This window comes from Molossus molossus, unplaced genomic scaffold (assembly GCF_014108415.1).
Source record: "Molossus molossus isolate mMolMol1 unplaced genomic scaffold, mMolMol1.p scaffold_m16_p_16, whole genome shotgun sequence".
In the NCBI taxonomy this organism is placed as follows: Eukaryota; Metazoa; Chordata; class Mammalia; order Chiroptera; family Molossidae; genus Molossus; species Molossus molossus.
In genome coordinates, this window is record NW_023425351.1 from 38,601,378 (window position 1) to 38,615,592 (window position 14,215).

The following is a 14,215-nucleotide window of genomic DNA, read 5'->3' on the forward strand; positions in this document are numbered from 1 at the left end:
CACAACCAAGGTTCATGCCCTTGACTGGAATTGAACCCACGACTCTTTGGTCCACGGACTGACACTCTAACCACTGAGCCAAACCGGCCAGGGCTAAAAATACTTTTCAATGGGTAATGAAATAACATAACTCCATTGAAGGCACTGCCATACTTTTATCATGAAGTCAAGCAACAAGATCACTACTTGTAGATTTTGCCAGAGCTTGATTATTCTTAACCTCACTTAGCTTTCACCATTTCTCACATGTCCCCTTCTCAACCTACCACTCCCAAATTCCATTCTTCTTCAGAGTTTCTACCCACCCTTCTATTTTCAAAGGAATGGCATTTGATAATGTTATAGAGATTTTGGATAGGTCTCCCGTGAGTCTTGAGATTCTGAGTATGCACATTCAAGACTTCTGAGAAACCTTCGTTACTTCAAATAGTTGATTATGCAAAAAGAAGTTTCAGACTTTAGCATTATTTTAAAATAGGAGAGCCTCGTTTCCTGCTTAGCATTCAACTCAGTTAACATATATTTGAACATTATATCCACATGTTCATGGAACTTACATCCTAAGGAGAGACATTAAGTTGGTGAAAACATGTTTATATGTCAGATGGTGATACACACTACAAAGAAAAATGAGGCAGCATAAGAGGAGTGTTATGGGTCGAACTGTGTCCCCCTAAAGATGTTGAAAGTCCCAGTATCCATGACTGTCACCTTATTTGAAAATAGGATCTTTGCAGATGATCAAGTCAAGATGAGATCATTAGGGTGGGTCGTAATCCAATATGACTGGTGTCTATAAAAAAAAAAAAAGAGGAAATTTGGACACAGACAGATACACACACAGGGAGAATGTCATATTAAGATAAAGGCAGAGATCCAGGTAATGCTTCTACAAGCCAAGGAACACCAAAGATGGCCAGGGCACTAACCAGAAGCTGGTGAGAGGCATGGAACAGACTCTCTCTCCCCGCCTCGAGAACAAATCATGTCTGCCAACACCTTGATCTCAGACTGCCAGCCTCTAGAACTGTGAGACAATAAATTTCTGGTGTGTAAGCCACCCAGTGTGTTGTATTTTGTTATGGCAGCTCTAGGAAATAACACAGAGAGGGAAGTAAGATTTTAGATGGGGTGATGAGGGAGTTCACATATGGATAGAGAATGAAGTCAAGCAGATAACTAGGAAAAGCATGTCTTGGCAGAAAGAACAGCAATAATGCTTGGTAAGTGTAAGGATCACCAAGGTCAGGGTTCCTTACACATAGTGAGCAAGTCGGGGAAAGTGCGAGGAGATAAAGCCAGACAATGCAGGGACCTTCTGGCCATATGTGGACAGTTATGTTTTTCTCTGGGTAAGATGAGAAGCCATTGGAGGGCTGTGGGCAGAGAAATGACCTCATCATTGTTATAAGTAGAGTTTTCTGGTAAGAAAACAAGTTTGAAGTTCCTGATTTATGGTTTTGTTTATGCATCTGTATTAGCCAGAACTCGGGGTTAAAGTGACAGAGATCCAACTAAAACACTCCTAAACGAGGGAGGGAACTTACTAGCTCACATAACCCAAAAGCCCAAGAGTAGTTTAGGCAGAGCTGGGGATCAACCATACCATCAAGAATCTGTCTCCTTTTCTGCTTCTTTCAGTTCTGCTTTTCTCTATGTGGACTTTATTTGCAGGTAGGCTTTTATTGTTATGTGGCAAAAGAACCCCTAGCAGCTTTAGACTTTCATGCTTCTTAGTATTAGAAATCTCAGGAAAGATTCTTCTCTGGTCCACAGGCTTATACTCTAACCACTGAGCCAAACCGGCCAAGGCACCAGGGAATATTTTTTCTTCTATCATCCACATAATTACCCTAAACAGTGCTGGTTGGTTTCCTTGGATCATGTGCCTAGACCTACAATAATCAATGTTGATATCTAGAGATAACTGTCTGACTGACTGGCCTGGATCATATGTCCACCTCCGTGTCAAGGGAGTAGACCCAAAGCACAGGTTGGATTACCTATGTGGATGAGGAAAATTTACCAAGAGTTATGTATGTCAGGGTGACCACGTTGTACAGCTTTGGAACTCTAATTTATGTTATAGTCTGTGTGAATGGGACCTTGAGTTGTACACCACACAACCCGTGAGAGGCCATACATGGTAGTCCTTGGTTCTATAACCTAAGGAAGGTGGAAAGGAAGCTGTACAGGCAGAAACAGTAGGCACCCCCTAGTATCTAATTACAAAGCTAGTTTAGTCATTTATAACATTAAGAAAGGACTTATTGCCCTGGCCGGTTTGGCTCAGCGGTTAGAGCGTCAGCCTGCGGTCCAGAGAGACCCGGGTTCGGTTCCCACTAAGGGCATGTACCTCGGTTGCAGTTTGTCCCCGGCCCTGGTTGGTCGTGCAGGTGGCAGCCACTCGATCTGTCCCTCTCACGTCGATGTTTCTCTCTCTCTTCCTCTCTCTCCCTTCTACACTATCTGAACAAAAAATAGAAAAATGTCGAGGATTAAAAAAAAAAAAGACTTTTCTCCCCCCAGTATTCCAGTATTTTTTTTTTCTTTTTCTTTTTTATATATTCTATTCCATTTTTTGTTCAGGTAGAGCGGGAGGGAGAGAGAGGAACAGAGAGAGAGAGAAACATCGATGTGAAAGGGACACATCGAGTGGCTGCCACCCGCACGACCGACGAGGGCCGGGGACAAACTGCAACCGAGGTACGCGCCCTTAACGGGAACCGAACTCGGGTCTCTCAGGACTGCAGGCCGACGCTCTAACCGCTGAGCCAAACCGGCCAGGGCTCCAGTATTTATTATTATTTTTTTTAATTAATTTTTGTTACAGATGTTTCTCCTTTTTCCCCCACTGTCCCCCCCTCCCCCCCCGCCCTGTCCCCAGCTTTGTTGTCCATGTCCATTGTTCATGCATATATGCATATAAGTTCTGTGGTTTATCTCTCCCCCATTAACCCCCTCTACTGGGAATTGTCGGTCTATACCCCACTTCCACGTCTCTGGGACTACCCTGTTCTTCAGACTGTTATGTTCATTATAATCCAGAAATAAGTGAGATCATATGATACTTGTCTTTCTGTTTGGCTTGTTTTGCTTAGGATAATACTTTCCGGGTCCCTCCATGTTGTCTCAAAGGATAAGAGATCTAAGAAAGGACTTATTTTTTAGGACTATTTGTGGTAAGGTGTTGGCTGGGCTTTTGGCTTCCTGGAACAAAATAGAAGTCTTAAAATGTAAATCTACAGTAGATATATAAATATATTTATTTAGGGAACAATATCTAATATCCCTAATTTAGGCATGCTCTTAAACTTAAGGCAAGCAAATAATTCACCTTTGATAACAGTAGTACCAATGATGTTGCAATTCATAAAAGCAATGGTTCTTCTTTTGTAAGGACTTCGTACATTCATTTATTTCATGACTATGGATTGGGCCACTGATATTGACATGCACTGTGTTAGGAATTGCATATGTGGGGGAACCAAACAAACCTGGTTCCTGTCATGAGTGAGATGGACATTGGACAATGAACACACAAATAAATAAATACTTTATACTGTGATAAGTAGGAAGAAGGAAAAGAACTGAGTTCTATCAGAGAAAATGGAAAGGAGGTGGGGGTTAATTTAGATTGGGATCAGAGATTTATCTGAGGTTGTGACATTAAAGCAGAATGCTGAGGGGTATATAAGATTAACCAGATGAGGAGTGGAGAAGGGGGGAGAGTATTCCAGGCAGAGGTAATGGTATGTGCAAAGGCCTTAAAGAGTTTTGGATATCACCATACATCCCTGGCCAGGCCCAGGAACATTATCCCAGACCCTTACCATTTCATTGTTGCTTTCCATAATATTTCAAATTAACTAAATCACATAATCCCCCTTTCATCATAATATGGTAGATTGACTATTAAGATTTCCCTCTCTAATTACAATTTACATATATTAACACAGTAATATATAAAGATCACAAAGTAAACAAAAGTGATTAGAAGGTAGAATTTATTAAAGGATGACTATAATTATTTCATGCTGACAATGTGTTTTCAAGTATTTTGAAGTTGCTTAACATTTCTGTTTCTATAACTTCATGGCAGGAAAGGAGAGGAGGAAGGGACTTTTAAAAAAGCTAAAGACACCAAGTATACATAGGAGGTTAGTAGTTACAGGTAATTCTCTGAAGTTCTATTCCAGCATTTGCTAAGTGAAGAACAGAGACCTGTGTGCTAACTGCTGGTGAAGAGTTAAAACTTGGACATTGTGGTCCAGGCCCTTGATCAATCAGTACCAACAGAAAACAAATGGAACACTCAGAAGAGGCTAATTTGGGATGTTTAATATAGAAAGGAACTCTTTTAAAAGGTGCGTGTGTGTGTGGGCATTTCGCACTTCTCAATGAACTCTTTAACAAAAGTATTTTCAATTACAATTGACACACAATATTACATTAGTTTTGAGTGTACAACATTATATAACTTACAAAGTGATCATCCTGATAAATCTAGTACCCATCCAACACCATGCAGTTACTACAATATTATTGACTATATACCCTATGCTGTATTTTATATCCCGGGACTGTTTTATATCTGGCAATTTGTACTTCTTCATCCCTTCCCCCCTTTTCCACCCATCCTCATAAACTCCCTCCCATCTGGCAACCATCAGCCTGCTCTCGTATCTATGTTGTTTCTGTTTAGTTTGTTCATTTATTTTGTCTTTTAGATTCCACACATAAGTAAAATCATATATTTGTCTTTCTCTGTCAGACTTCTGTAGGTCCATTCATGTTGTCACATATAAGATTTCATTTTTTTATGGCTGAATAATATTTCATTGTATATCTGTACCACTTCTTTATCCATTTGTCTTCAGTGCACATTTAGGTTTCTTCCATATCTTGGCTTTTGTAAATAAGGCTGCAGTGAACACAGGAGTGCACATCTTTTTAAAAAAATTATCTTTATTGTTATATTACAGACTCCCCCCCACTGACACCCTCCTCCTCCCCACCCTCTTACCCTCCTGCCTTCACCACACTCCAGCCTGTGACTATAGGCCTTGCACACCTGCATGTAAGTTCTTTGGTTTAGCTCTTCCCACTCCACCTCCCCTTCCCTCTGAGGTTTGTCAGCCTACTTCCATGTCTCTGGGTCTATTTTGTCCATCATATACCATAAATAAGTGAGATCATGTGATATGTGTCTTTCTCTGACTGGCTTATTTCACCTAGCATAATACTTTCCAGGTCCCTCCATGTCATCTCAAAGGATAAGAGATCTCACTTTCTTACAGCTGCATAGTATTCCATTGTGTATATGTACCACTGCTTTTTTATCCACTCATCTACTGATGGACACTTGGGCTGTTTCCAGATCTTAGCTATTGTAAATAGTGCTGCTATGAACATAGGGGTGCATATATTCTTTCCGACTGGTGTTTCAGGCTTCTTAGGGTATATTCCTAGAAGTTGGATCACTGGGTCAAATGGCAGTTCCATTTTTAACTTTTTGAGGAAATTCCATACTATTTTCCGCAGTGGCTGTACCAGTCTGCAGTCCCACCAGCAGTGTACTAGGGTTCCCATTTTCTCCACACCCTTACCAGCACTTGTTTGATGATCTGTTGATGGCGGCCATTCTGGCAGGTGTAAGGTGATACCTCATAGATGTTTTAATTTGCATCTCTCTGATGATTAGTGACATTGAGCATTATTTCATATGTCTCTTGACTATTTGTATATCCTCTTTGAAGTGTCTATTTAGTTTCTCTGCCCATTTATTAATCAGATTGGCTTTTTTAAATCCTTATCCGAGGACATTTTTGCATTTATCTTCAGATAGAATGGGAGGGAGAGAGGAAGAGAGAGAAACATTGATGTGAGAGAGACACTTCAACTGGCTGCCACCCTCAGGACCCCAACCGGTGCCGGGGACAAACTGCGACCTAGTCATGTGCCCTTAGCGGGAACCAAACCTGGGACTCTCCGGTCTGTGGGCCAATGCTCTAACAGCTGAGCCAAACCGGCCAGGGTGTTTTTTTGTTGTTGTTGTTGGTGTTAAGTTGTATGTGTTCTTTAAATATTCTGGATATTAACCTCTTATTGGATGCATCATTGGCAAATATCTTGTCCTATTTAGTATGCTGTCTTTTCGTTTTGTTGATGGTTTCCTTTGCTATGCAAAAACTCTTCAGTTTGATATAGTGCCATTTGTTTATTTTTTTCTTTTGTTTTCCTTGTCCAAGGAGACACATCCCCCCCCCCCCCCAAAAAAAAAATTACTAAGAGCGATGTCAAAGAGTCTACTGCCTATGTTCTCTTCTAGGAGTTTTATGGTTTCCAATCTTACATTTAAGTTGCTAATCCATTTTGAGTTTGTATATGATGTGAAAAAGTAGTCCAGTTTCTTTCCGTTTTTTTTTTTTTTGCATATCTGTCTAGTTTTCCCAACACCATTTATTGAAGAGACTGTCTTAGATTGATTGACTATGTAGATGTGCGTTTATTTCTAGGCTCTCTATTCTGTTCCATAATCTATGTCTCTGTTGCTGTGCCAATACCATGCCTTTTTTTTTTTTTATCAGTATGGCCTTGTAGTATAGTTTGATATCAGGTAGTGTGATACATCCAACTCTGTTCTACTTTCTCAAGATTGTGTGGCTATTTCAGGTCTTTTGTGGTTCCATATAAATTTTAGAATTATCTGTTCTAGTTCTGTGAAAATACCACTGGTATTTTGATAGGGATTGCATTGAATCTGTAGATTGCTTTGGGTAATATGGACATTTTAATAATGTCAATTCTTCCTATCCATAAGCATGGTATATCTCTCCATTTGCTTGTATTCTCCATTTGCTCAGTTTCTTTCTCTCTTTCTTATTTAAAAGTCTCACCCAAGGATATGTTTATCAATTTTAGAGGGCAAGGAAGGGAGAAAGAGAAGGGGGCGGAGAGAGAGAGAGAAAGAAACATGGATGTGAGAGAGAAACACTGATCAGTTGCCTCTCATATGCTTCCCAATTGGGGATCAAACCCAACCTGCAACCTAGGTATGTGCTCTGACTGGGAATTGAACGCGCAACCTTTTAGGGTAAGGGACAACTCTCTCATTAACTGAGCTGCCTGGCCAGGGACAGTTTCTTTCTTCAATGTCTTATAGTTTTTTGGGTACAGGTCTTCTACCTCCTTCAATGAACTCTTAATACCCAGGCCCAAAGAGGTGCGGAGAAGGGATGGTTACCAAGAGACAAATAGAGAGCCAGGTAGAGAGTAATGCAGAGTCAGGCAGAGGTGCAACTTTACAGGAAAGGAACAAGGGGATTAAGCAATCTGACCACCCTTTGCTTCTTCCCTCCCTTTGACTTCCAGCTGAACCTGACTAGAAACCAAAGTCATGAGCATCTACTAATGTGTTCCATACAGATCAATCTCCCAGGAGAGTAGTATAAAGAGCAGATCTGACCTGAAGGGATAAACAGAGATACTTTGCCACAGTTCTCTCTAGGCTTTCTACCAGCCCCCAGTATTTAGCTAGCTAATATAATGCTACCTTGACTCATCCAGTTCTTTCTGACCATATTTCACAGAGGCTGGATATGTATTTAAAATACCCAAAGTGCTTCTCTGCTGATTCCTAGAGCACTCTGCAAACTAGACAAGTAGTGTCAGCTCCTGCTTTTCTAGTTTCAGAGTTCTTTAGTTTCTTTCCATCTTGCCAGTCAACTCCTGAATATGTACAGTCCAACAGACTTCTGTAATCTTGTGTGCATGGAACAATTCCCTAAATCAATGATGACATCCTTGAAAGGGCATTTTTGTCATATTGCTATGACCTCTATCACTCGATTTTTAAATATTGCAAAAATTTTCAAACATGAAAAATAGTATGGATAATAAGGTAATATATACTTACATATCCAGCACCTTGACTTAGAAAATGTTTATCTTTGGTGTGTTTCAGAATTTTTATATAAACAAAATAGCACAGATAGTGTTGAGGCCTCTTTTCATCTCTCATTAACCTTCTATTTATTCATTCATTAATGCCTTCATTCATTAACTTTCATTTAAGAAAGATGTATTGAGCAATTTCTTACTACACTATAAAGCCAGTGGGTTAAAAACAAGTAGGATTGAGACTTGTTTCTTTTCCTCGAGGTTCTCCCAATCTACTTGTGTGGGGGCAGATAAGGAAACACCTGGGAACAAGGCAATTGGGAGTGGGAAAAAGGAAGTGTGCACTCCAGGCATTGAGATAAAAAACAGATGTGTAAAGATGCTCATTAAATACAAATGGTATTTAACTAATTTTTTTTTTTTAATCCTCACTTGAGGACATTTTTCTATTTTTTGTTCAGATAGAGTGCGAGGGGGAGAGAGAGAGAGAGAGAAACATAGACGTGAAAGGGACACATCGAGTGGTTGCCACCCACACAACCCAACCAGGGCCGGGGACAAACTGCAACTGAGGTATGTGCCCTTAGCGGGAAACAAACCTGGGTCTCTCTGGACTGTAGGCCAACGCTCTAACTGCTGAACCAAAACGGCCAGGGCTTAACTAATTTTTTAACAGCTGTGGATGGTACCCTAATGCAGGTGCCAAAAGAGGAAAGAAGAGAAGGAACAGGAGGATATGAAGAATAAAGAAAAGAAAAAGAAGAAAAAATGACATCATAAGCCTTTGCACTCCTAACCATTTCCTCTTACAACACATACATAGTGGGTGAAAGGGGGATTTCACAGATATGCTATACCCCCTGGGTACTTGAACTAGGGACTGTGGCTTAGATAAGGTATTTGCATTTTCTGGTACAATACTATAACTCCACCTCTTTCTCTCCCATGCATTATCATAGGGATAACCTGGAATCATTTTTGACATATATAAAAAGCAAACTATTTTCAAACCTTGGTTCTTTAATTCTGATTCAAAACAATTTGCGCAGAGGCAATCCACCATAACCACGTGACAACTGTGATAGGTCTTGCTGTGTCTTGTGTAGGAACCACCATCAATCTTCCTTCTTCACACATATGATTTTGTGCAAGTCTATGGCACGCTTAGTAGCGATATCCCCAGAATAGTGATGGTCTATTTTCAGTAGGTGGGTGGGAACATATAAAGAAAACAAAACAAAACAAAAACTAAAGGAATGATAGCTTCAGCATTGAACAATGGGCAATATAAGACCACAGTGAAAGCCAAGGAGCAAAATGGATAGAACTGAAACTGTACTAATGTAGGGACCACTTTGCCTTTTCTTGTTTCTCATAGAATTGTATGGTAGATAACCTTGTAGCAAATGAAAAACCTGCCACTTCATAGGTATTTGACACTGGCCAATTTTATTACAGTTTCTAGTGCTTAGTCCATACAAGCACATATGCAGTATTAAATGCTCAAAAAATCAATAGATAACTTTTAGGTCTATAAATGTATAATTGTGTGTATTAAAAAAAAAAAAAAAAGTAGCCCTGCCGGTGTGGCTCAGTTGGTTAGAGCATCTTCTTGTACACCAGAAGGTGGCAGGTTCAATCCCCAGTCAGGGCACATACCCAGGTTGGGGATTTGATCTCAGTCGGGGCGCATTTAGTAGGCATGGTTAATTTTTCTCTCTCACATCGATGTTTCTTTCTCTTCTTCTCTCTCTAAAATCAATTTTAAAAAGTTAAAAAAAATAGTAATTGAGGATAAGTACACTATATCGAAAAGCTTGATTCCTTCAAGTTCCTGTTACTCATAATTGATAATAAGTTCTCTAAAATCAGGTAAATCTAAAGCTTGACTATTAGATGAGTAGTGAAAACTTTTCACAAGGGTAACTATTCCTTTCAAGTTTGAATTTCTTTACATTCTTCTGGGTCTCATTTACTCTTCCAATCAGGAAGACTGAAAACCTATATAGTATCTTGCTAATTAGGAGATGCCCCTTCTGGATGCATGCAAACTTGCAAGCTCATGCCTCTCTGTGAAGAGAAAGGCTTCCCCTTCCTCAGAGATAGGCCCAAACCAGCCCACACCAGTCCCACTTGTCCCCCTGACCAGGCACATTTGTGCAGTGCATAAACTGTACAACCAGGTGCCTTGTTTGCAGTGCCAAAAACCATGGCTTTCAGAACAATACACTGAACACTTTCCAATGCTGGGCACTTGGCTAGGCACTGGAAATAAAAAAGAGGAGTAATACAGAATATACCTTTGGAAGAGGGCCATGTAAACAGATTATCACAGTAAGACCTAGTAAACTGATCAAAGAGAAGCACACAAATTGTTATAGGATCACAAATGAAGGAACTATTCATTTTTCTTGGATGGGGCTATGGTCAAAAAAAATTCAGAAAGGAAGGAGGCATTTGAATTGAGGTTCACAAGATGACTAGAAATTAATGAAGTGGGAAAAGGGCATTAGGAATTTTGGTGACAAGGACAAGTTCAAGAGTCTCTTCCCATACCCCCAATTGAGCTGAAGCTTCACCACTTTGATCTAGTCTTGGGTTCCACCATTTTTACGGGGTTTGTCTTTCTATGTCTCTTTTTGCTTTTGAAGTCATCCAGACAAGCTTAGCAGTGAGGTTTGTATAAACAGTGTAATAAACAGTGTTCACTCACCAGGACTGTTCCCCTGCATAGCTCTCTTGGGAGTCTGTGGAGGCAGTAGGTGTCTGGTCAAAGGCCAGGGATTTGGGAGTGTGGCCAAATGGTCTCCTTGAAGATACAGCACACAGGACATTCCAGGAAGTGAGAGTGGCATAATCCTACAGTATTTTGTTTGCCAGATGAAAATATCCTTAGTGACAAACATGTTTAATTTGCTGTAGGTGTGACTTTTGGTTATGCAATAGAATTGTGACTCAGAATGTACTTTTTGAAAGAATTAGACTGCTCATTTCCCTGGAAGAATCAGTTAGTTTTGCCCAGAAAAGCTGTTCCAAGACCACAGACTACATTCCTAACTCGAGTGAACCTTTTCCCTTGTTGGCATGTGCTACTGGTTGCCAAAATCAGAAGGGAGCATGTGCATAGTTTAGCTCCACACAAGCCACTGTAACTCTCAGAAAAACAACTCAGCATGTGTCCTTTTGGCAGGAAATCAGAGAGGGAGAACTGTCATACTCAGGCTTTTTCTTTCTTTCCCTATAGCAGAGACTGTGATGTTACTGTGATGTTTTGAAATGACATTGTCCTCTGAAGTTGTTTATGGAGTTTGAGGAGGACTAGAAGCTTCACTAAGCACTGTTCTGCATAGAACTGACATCAACAACGAACTGATTAGTTTCAAACTAGCTATTCTAGGCCACACACTCATAAACCAGGTTCTCCTTTGATGACCCCTATGTTGAAATAAAAGGTGGTGGCAAGTTACACAGCACCAACCCTCAGAAATTGCCCGAGGGTCCTCATTGCAACAATCTGATAACTAGAGAAAGCACCAAGGGAGTACCTCCCAGCCCTTGTCTATGATCTTCCAGTGCTTGAAACACTCCTTCTAAGCTCCTGGTGACTGGGGAACAGAAAACCCTGGCCCACATTAGTACCTAGGAAGAAGTCATCAAAAAGAATGTGAGACAAATCCAAGAATACTTTGTAAACATGAAAAGAACATTCCTACAAAATAGGCAGGCACATTAAAACATGTCAGATCAAAGAATAAAGGGCAGCCAGAGAGTTGAGGGATGTGTCAGCCTGTACTGAAGGATCCTGCCAAAGAGGGATTACATGTAGATTATCAGGAAAGTATCATACACCAAAATATCCCCAATCATCCCATAAAGACTTCACATCCTTCAGCTCAGGAATGTGAAAAAGATAGCCTCATTCCACCAGTTGCTTATGCCATAATCTTGGAACCATAACTTATTTCTCTCTCTCTCTCTCTTTTTTTTATTACCTTCCTCCCACCACACCATTAATCCATCAGCAAGTAAACCTCCAATTTATATATAGATCTATCTCTAATACCACTATCCCAGTCCAAGCCACAATAACTCTTGCCCAGGCAACCTCAACAGCCTACTTGCTGATTTCTACATACTTTCTCTGGCTCCCCTCCACCTCTGATTTCTGTATAGGGGGGTACCTTTCTAAGCATAAATGGAAAAAATTGTCAAAGAAAAAGTTCTATAGATTTGACAACATAAAAAGTTAACAAAATTAAATGTCAAAAAAATATTCCTTAGCAGTATAAGTGAGAGGTTTGAGGGAGCAAGAACTTTTACTTTTTACATGTTTTTAAAAATGTTTTAACATTTTTTTAAACAAAAAAGATCTCACTAATAACCAAATATATAACTATTAAAAAGTGAGATAATAACTTTTTACCTACTGAAATAGCAAGACTTTATTGATTTATTTTTAACCTCACCTGAGGACATTTTTGCATTTATCTTCAGATAGAGTGGGAGAGAGAGTGGGAGAAAGAGAGAGAGGGAGAAGGAGAGAGAGAAACATTGATGTGAAAGAGACACATTGACTGGTTGCTATCCACATGACCCCAATCAGGGCCCAGGACAAACCACAACCGAGGTATGTGCCCGTAGCAGGAATTGAACCCGGGACTCTCTGGTCCGTGGGCCGGCGCTCTAACCGCTGAGCCAAATCGGCCAGGGTGAAGCAGCAAGACTTTTAAAAAAATTTAATCTATCACTATTTCATCCACGATTTGTGGGAGTACATAAGAATTATGGCAATGTCAGATATTTCAAAATTCCACGGCCTTTGACTAATGATTTTATTTCTAGGAATTTATCATTGGCAATAATCACAATTACGAACAAAGATTCAACTATAATGGTTCATCTAAGAATTACTTATAAAATCAAAACTTGGAGAAAATATAAAGATAAATAACTAGAGTACAGTTAAATTGATAGTAGTCATATCTATCAATAAGATGAATTATAATGTCATAAAAAATGTTTATGAAGGTTCAAATATACTTTTTTCATAAGTTTATACATTTAACATAATTACAATAAAAATACTCGGAAAATTTTTAATGGAAAAACTGATCCTAAAAATCAAATGGAAAAATAAACAAGAATGGCCAGGAAAATTCTCAGAGGGGAAAAGAACAAGTAGAAAGACCTGGTACTACCAGGTATATATGAAAACATATTTTAAACCCATAATACTTAAAAGAGTGTGGCATTAGAACATTGAGAGACAGATGGAACAGTATAGACACGAAGTATATACATGAGTTTACTTGATTAAAAAGGAAGAATATCAAATCACAAGGGAAAAGGGAGACTAATGAATAAATGATAAGACAACTAAATAGATATAAAGAAAAAAGTTGAAACCATGCCTTCGTTGTAACATTTACCCTCTCCAAAATAAAAAAGTAAAAATTGAAACTATAGAAGTACTACAGAAGAAAACAGAAGTACTAGAAGAAAACCAAGGAGAATAATTCCCTTAAAAAATTTAAAATGAGATGGCCTTTCTAATGATGACTCGAATTCCGGAAGGTGTAAGTGTAAATATTGATAAGTTTGCCTATATAAAAACTTATTACAGCCCTGGCCAGTTTGGCTCAGCGGTTAGAGCGTCGGCCTGCGGTCCTGAGAGACCCGGGTTGGGTTCCCGCTAAGGGCTCGTACTTCGGTTGCAGTTTGTCCCCGGCCCTGGTTGGTCGTGCGGGTGGCAGCCACTCGATGTGTCCCTTCACGTCGATGTTTCTCTCTCTCTCTTCCTCCCACTGTATCTGTACAAAAAAAAAAAAAAGGAAAAATATCCTCGGGTGAGGATAAAAAAAACCAAAACAAAACAAAAAACTTATTACAAAATTTCTTCCTGGTAAGATTCCACAAGAAAAATCAAAGCAAAAACAAACTGGGAAAAAGCTGCGACCTTATAGTACAAAGGGCCGACCTTATAGTGACCTTCCTCATGTATACAGAGCTCCTAGAAATAAATATGGAAGACTTGAAACCTACAGAAAAATGGGCAAAGCTTATGAAAGGGCAGTTGATAGGAAAGTATATAAGAAGATTCTAAAACTATGAAAAGATGCTCATCTTCACTCTTACTAAGAGAAATACAAATGCAAATTAAAACTATACCGGAAAACAATTTCTACTTATCTAATTGGCAAAAATCCCCCAAACTTCGGAGGCCGTGAGCGTGGCCGCCGCCCACACGCAGAGAGCCACAGCGACATCTGGCTCTTCTCGGAGCGACGTCCCAGGGCCACCTTCCCGCCGCTGA

The 14,215-nt window shown here is 39.8% G+C and overlaps 1 long non-coding RNA gene across 1 annotated transcript; it reads right to left on the reverse strand.

The window, feature by feature from the left end:
* Positions 1–711: 711 nt before the first annotated feature.
* LOC118631717 lies at positions 712–14,173 on the reverse strand. Its single transcript, XR_004959890.1, has 4 exons — positions 14,071–14,173; positions 10,616–10,761; positions 8,914–9,097; positions 712–793 (listed from the first exon to the last, which is right to left on the reverse strand). It is a non-coding gene; the product is annotated as an uncharacterized LOC118631717 (long non-coding RNA).
* Between the last annotated feature and the right edge of the window lie 42 nt (positions 14,174–14,215).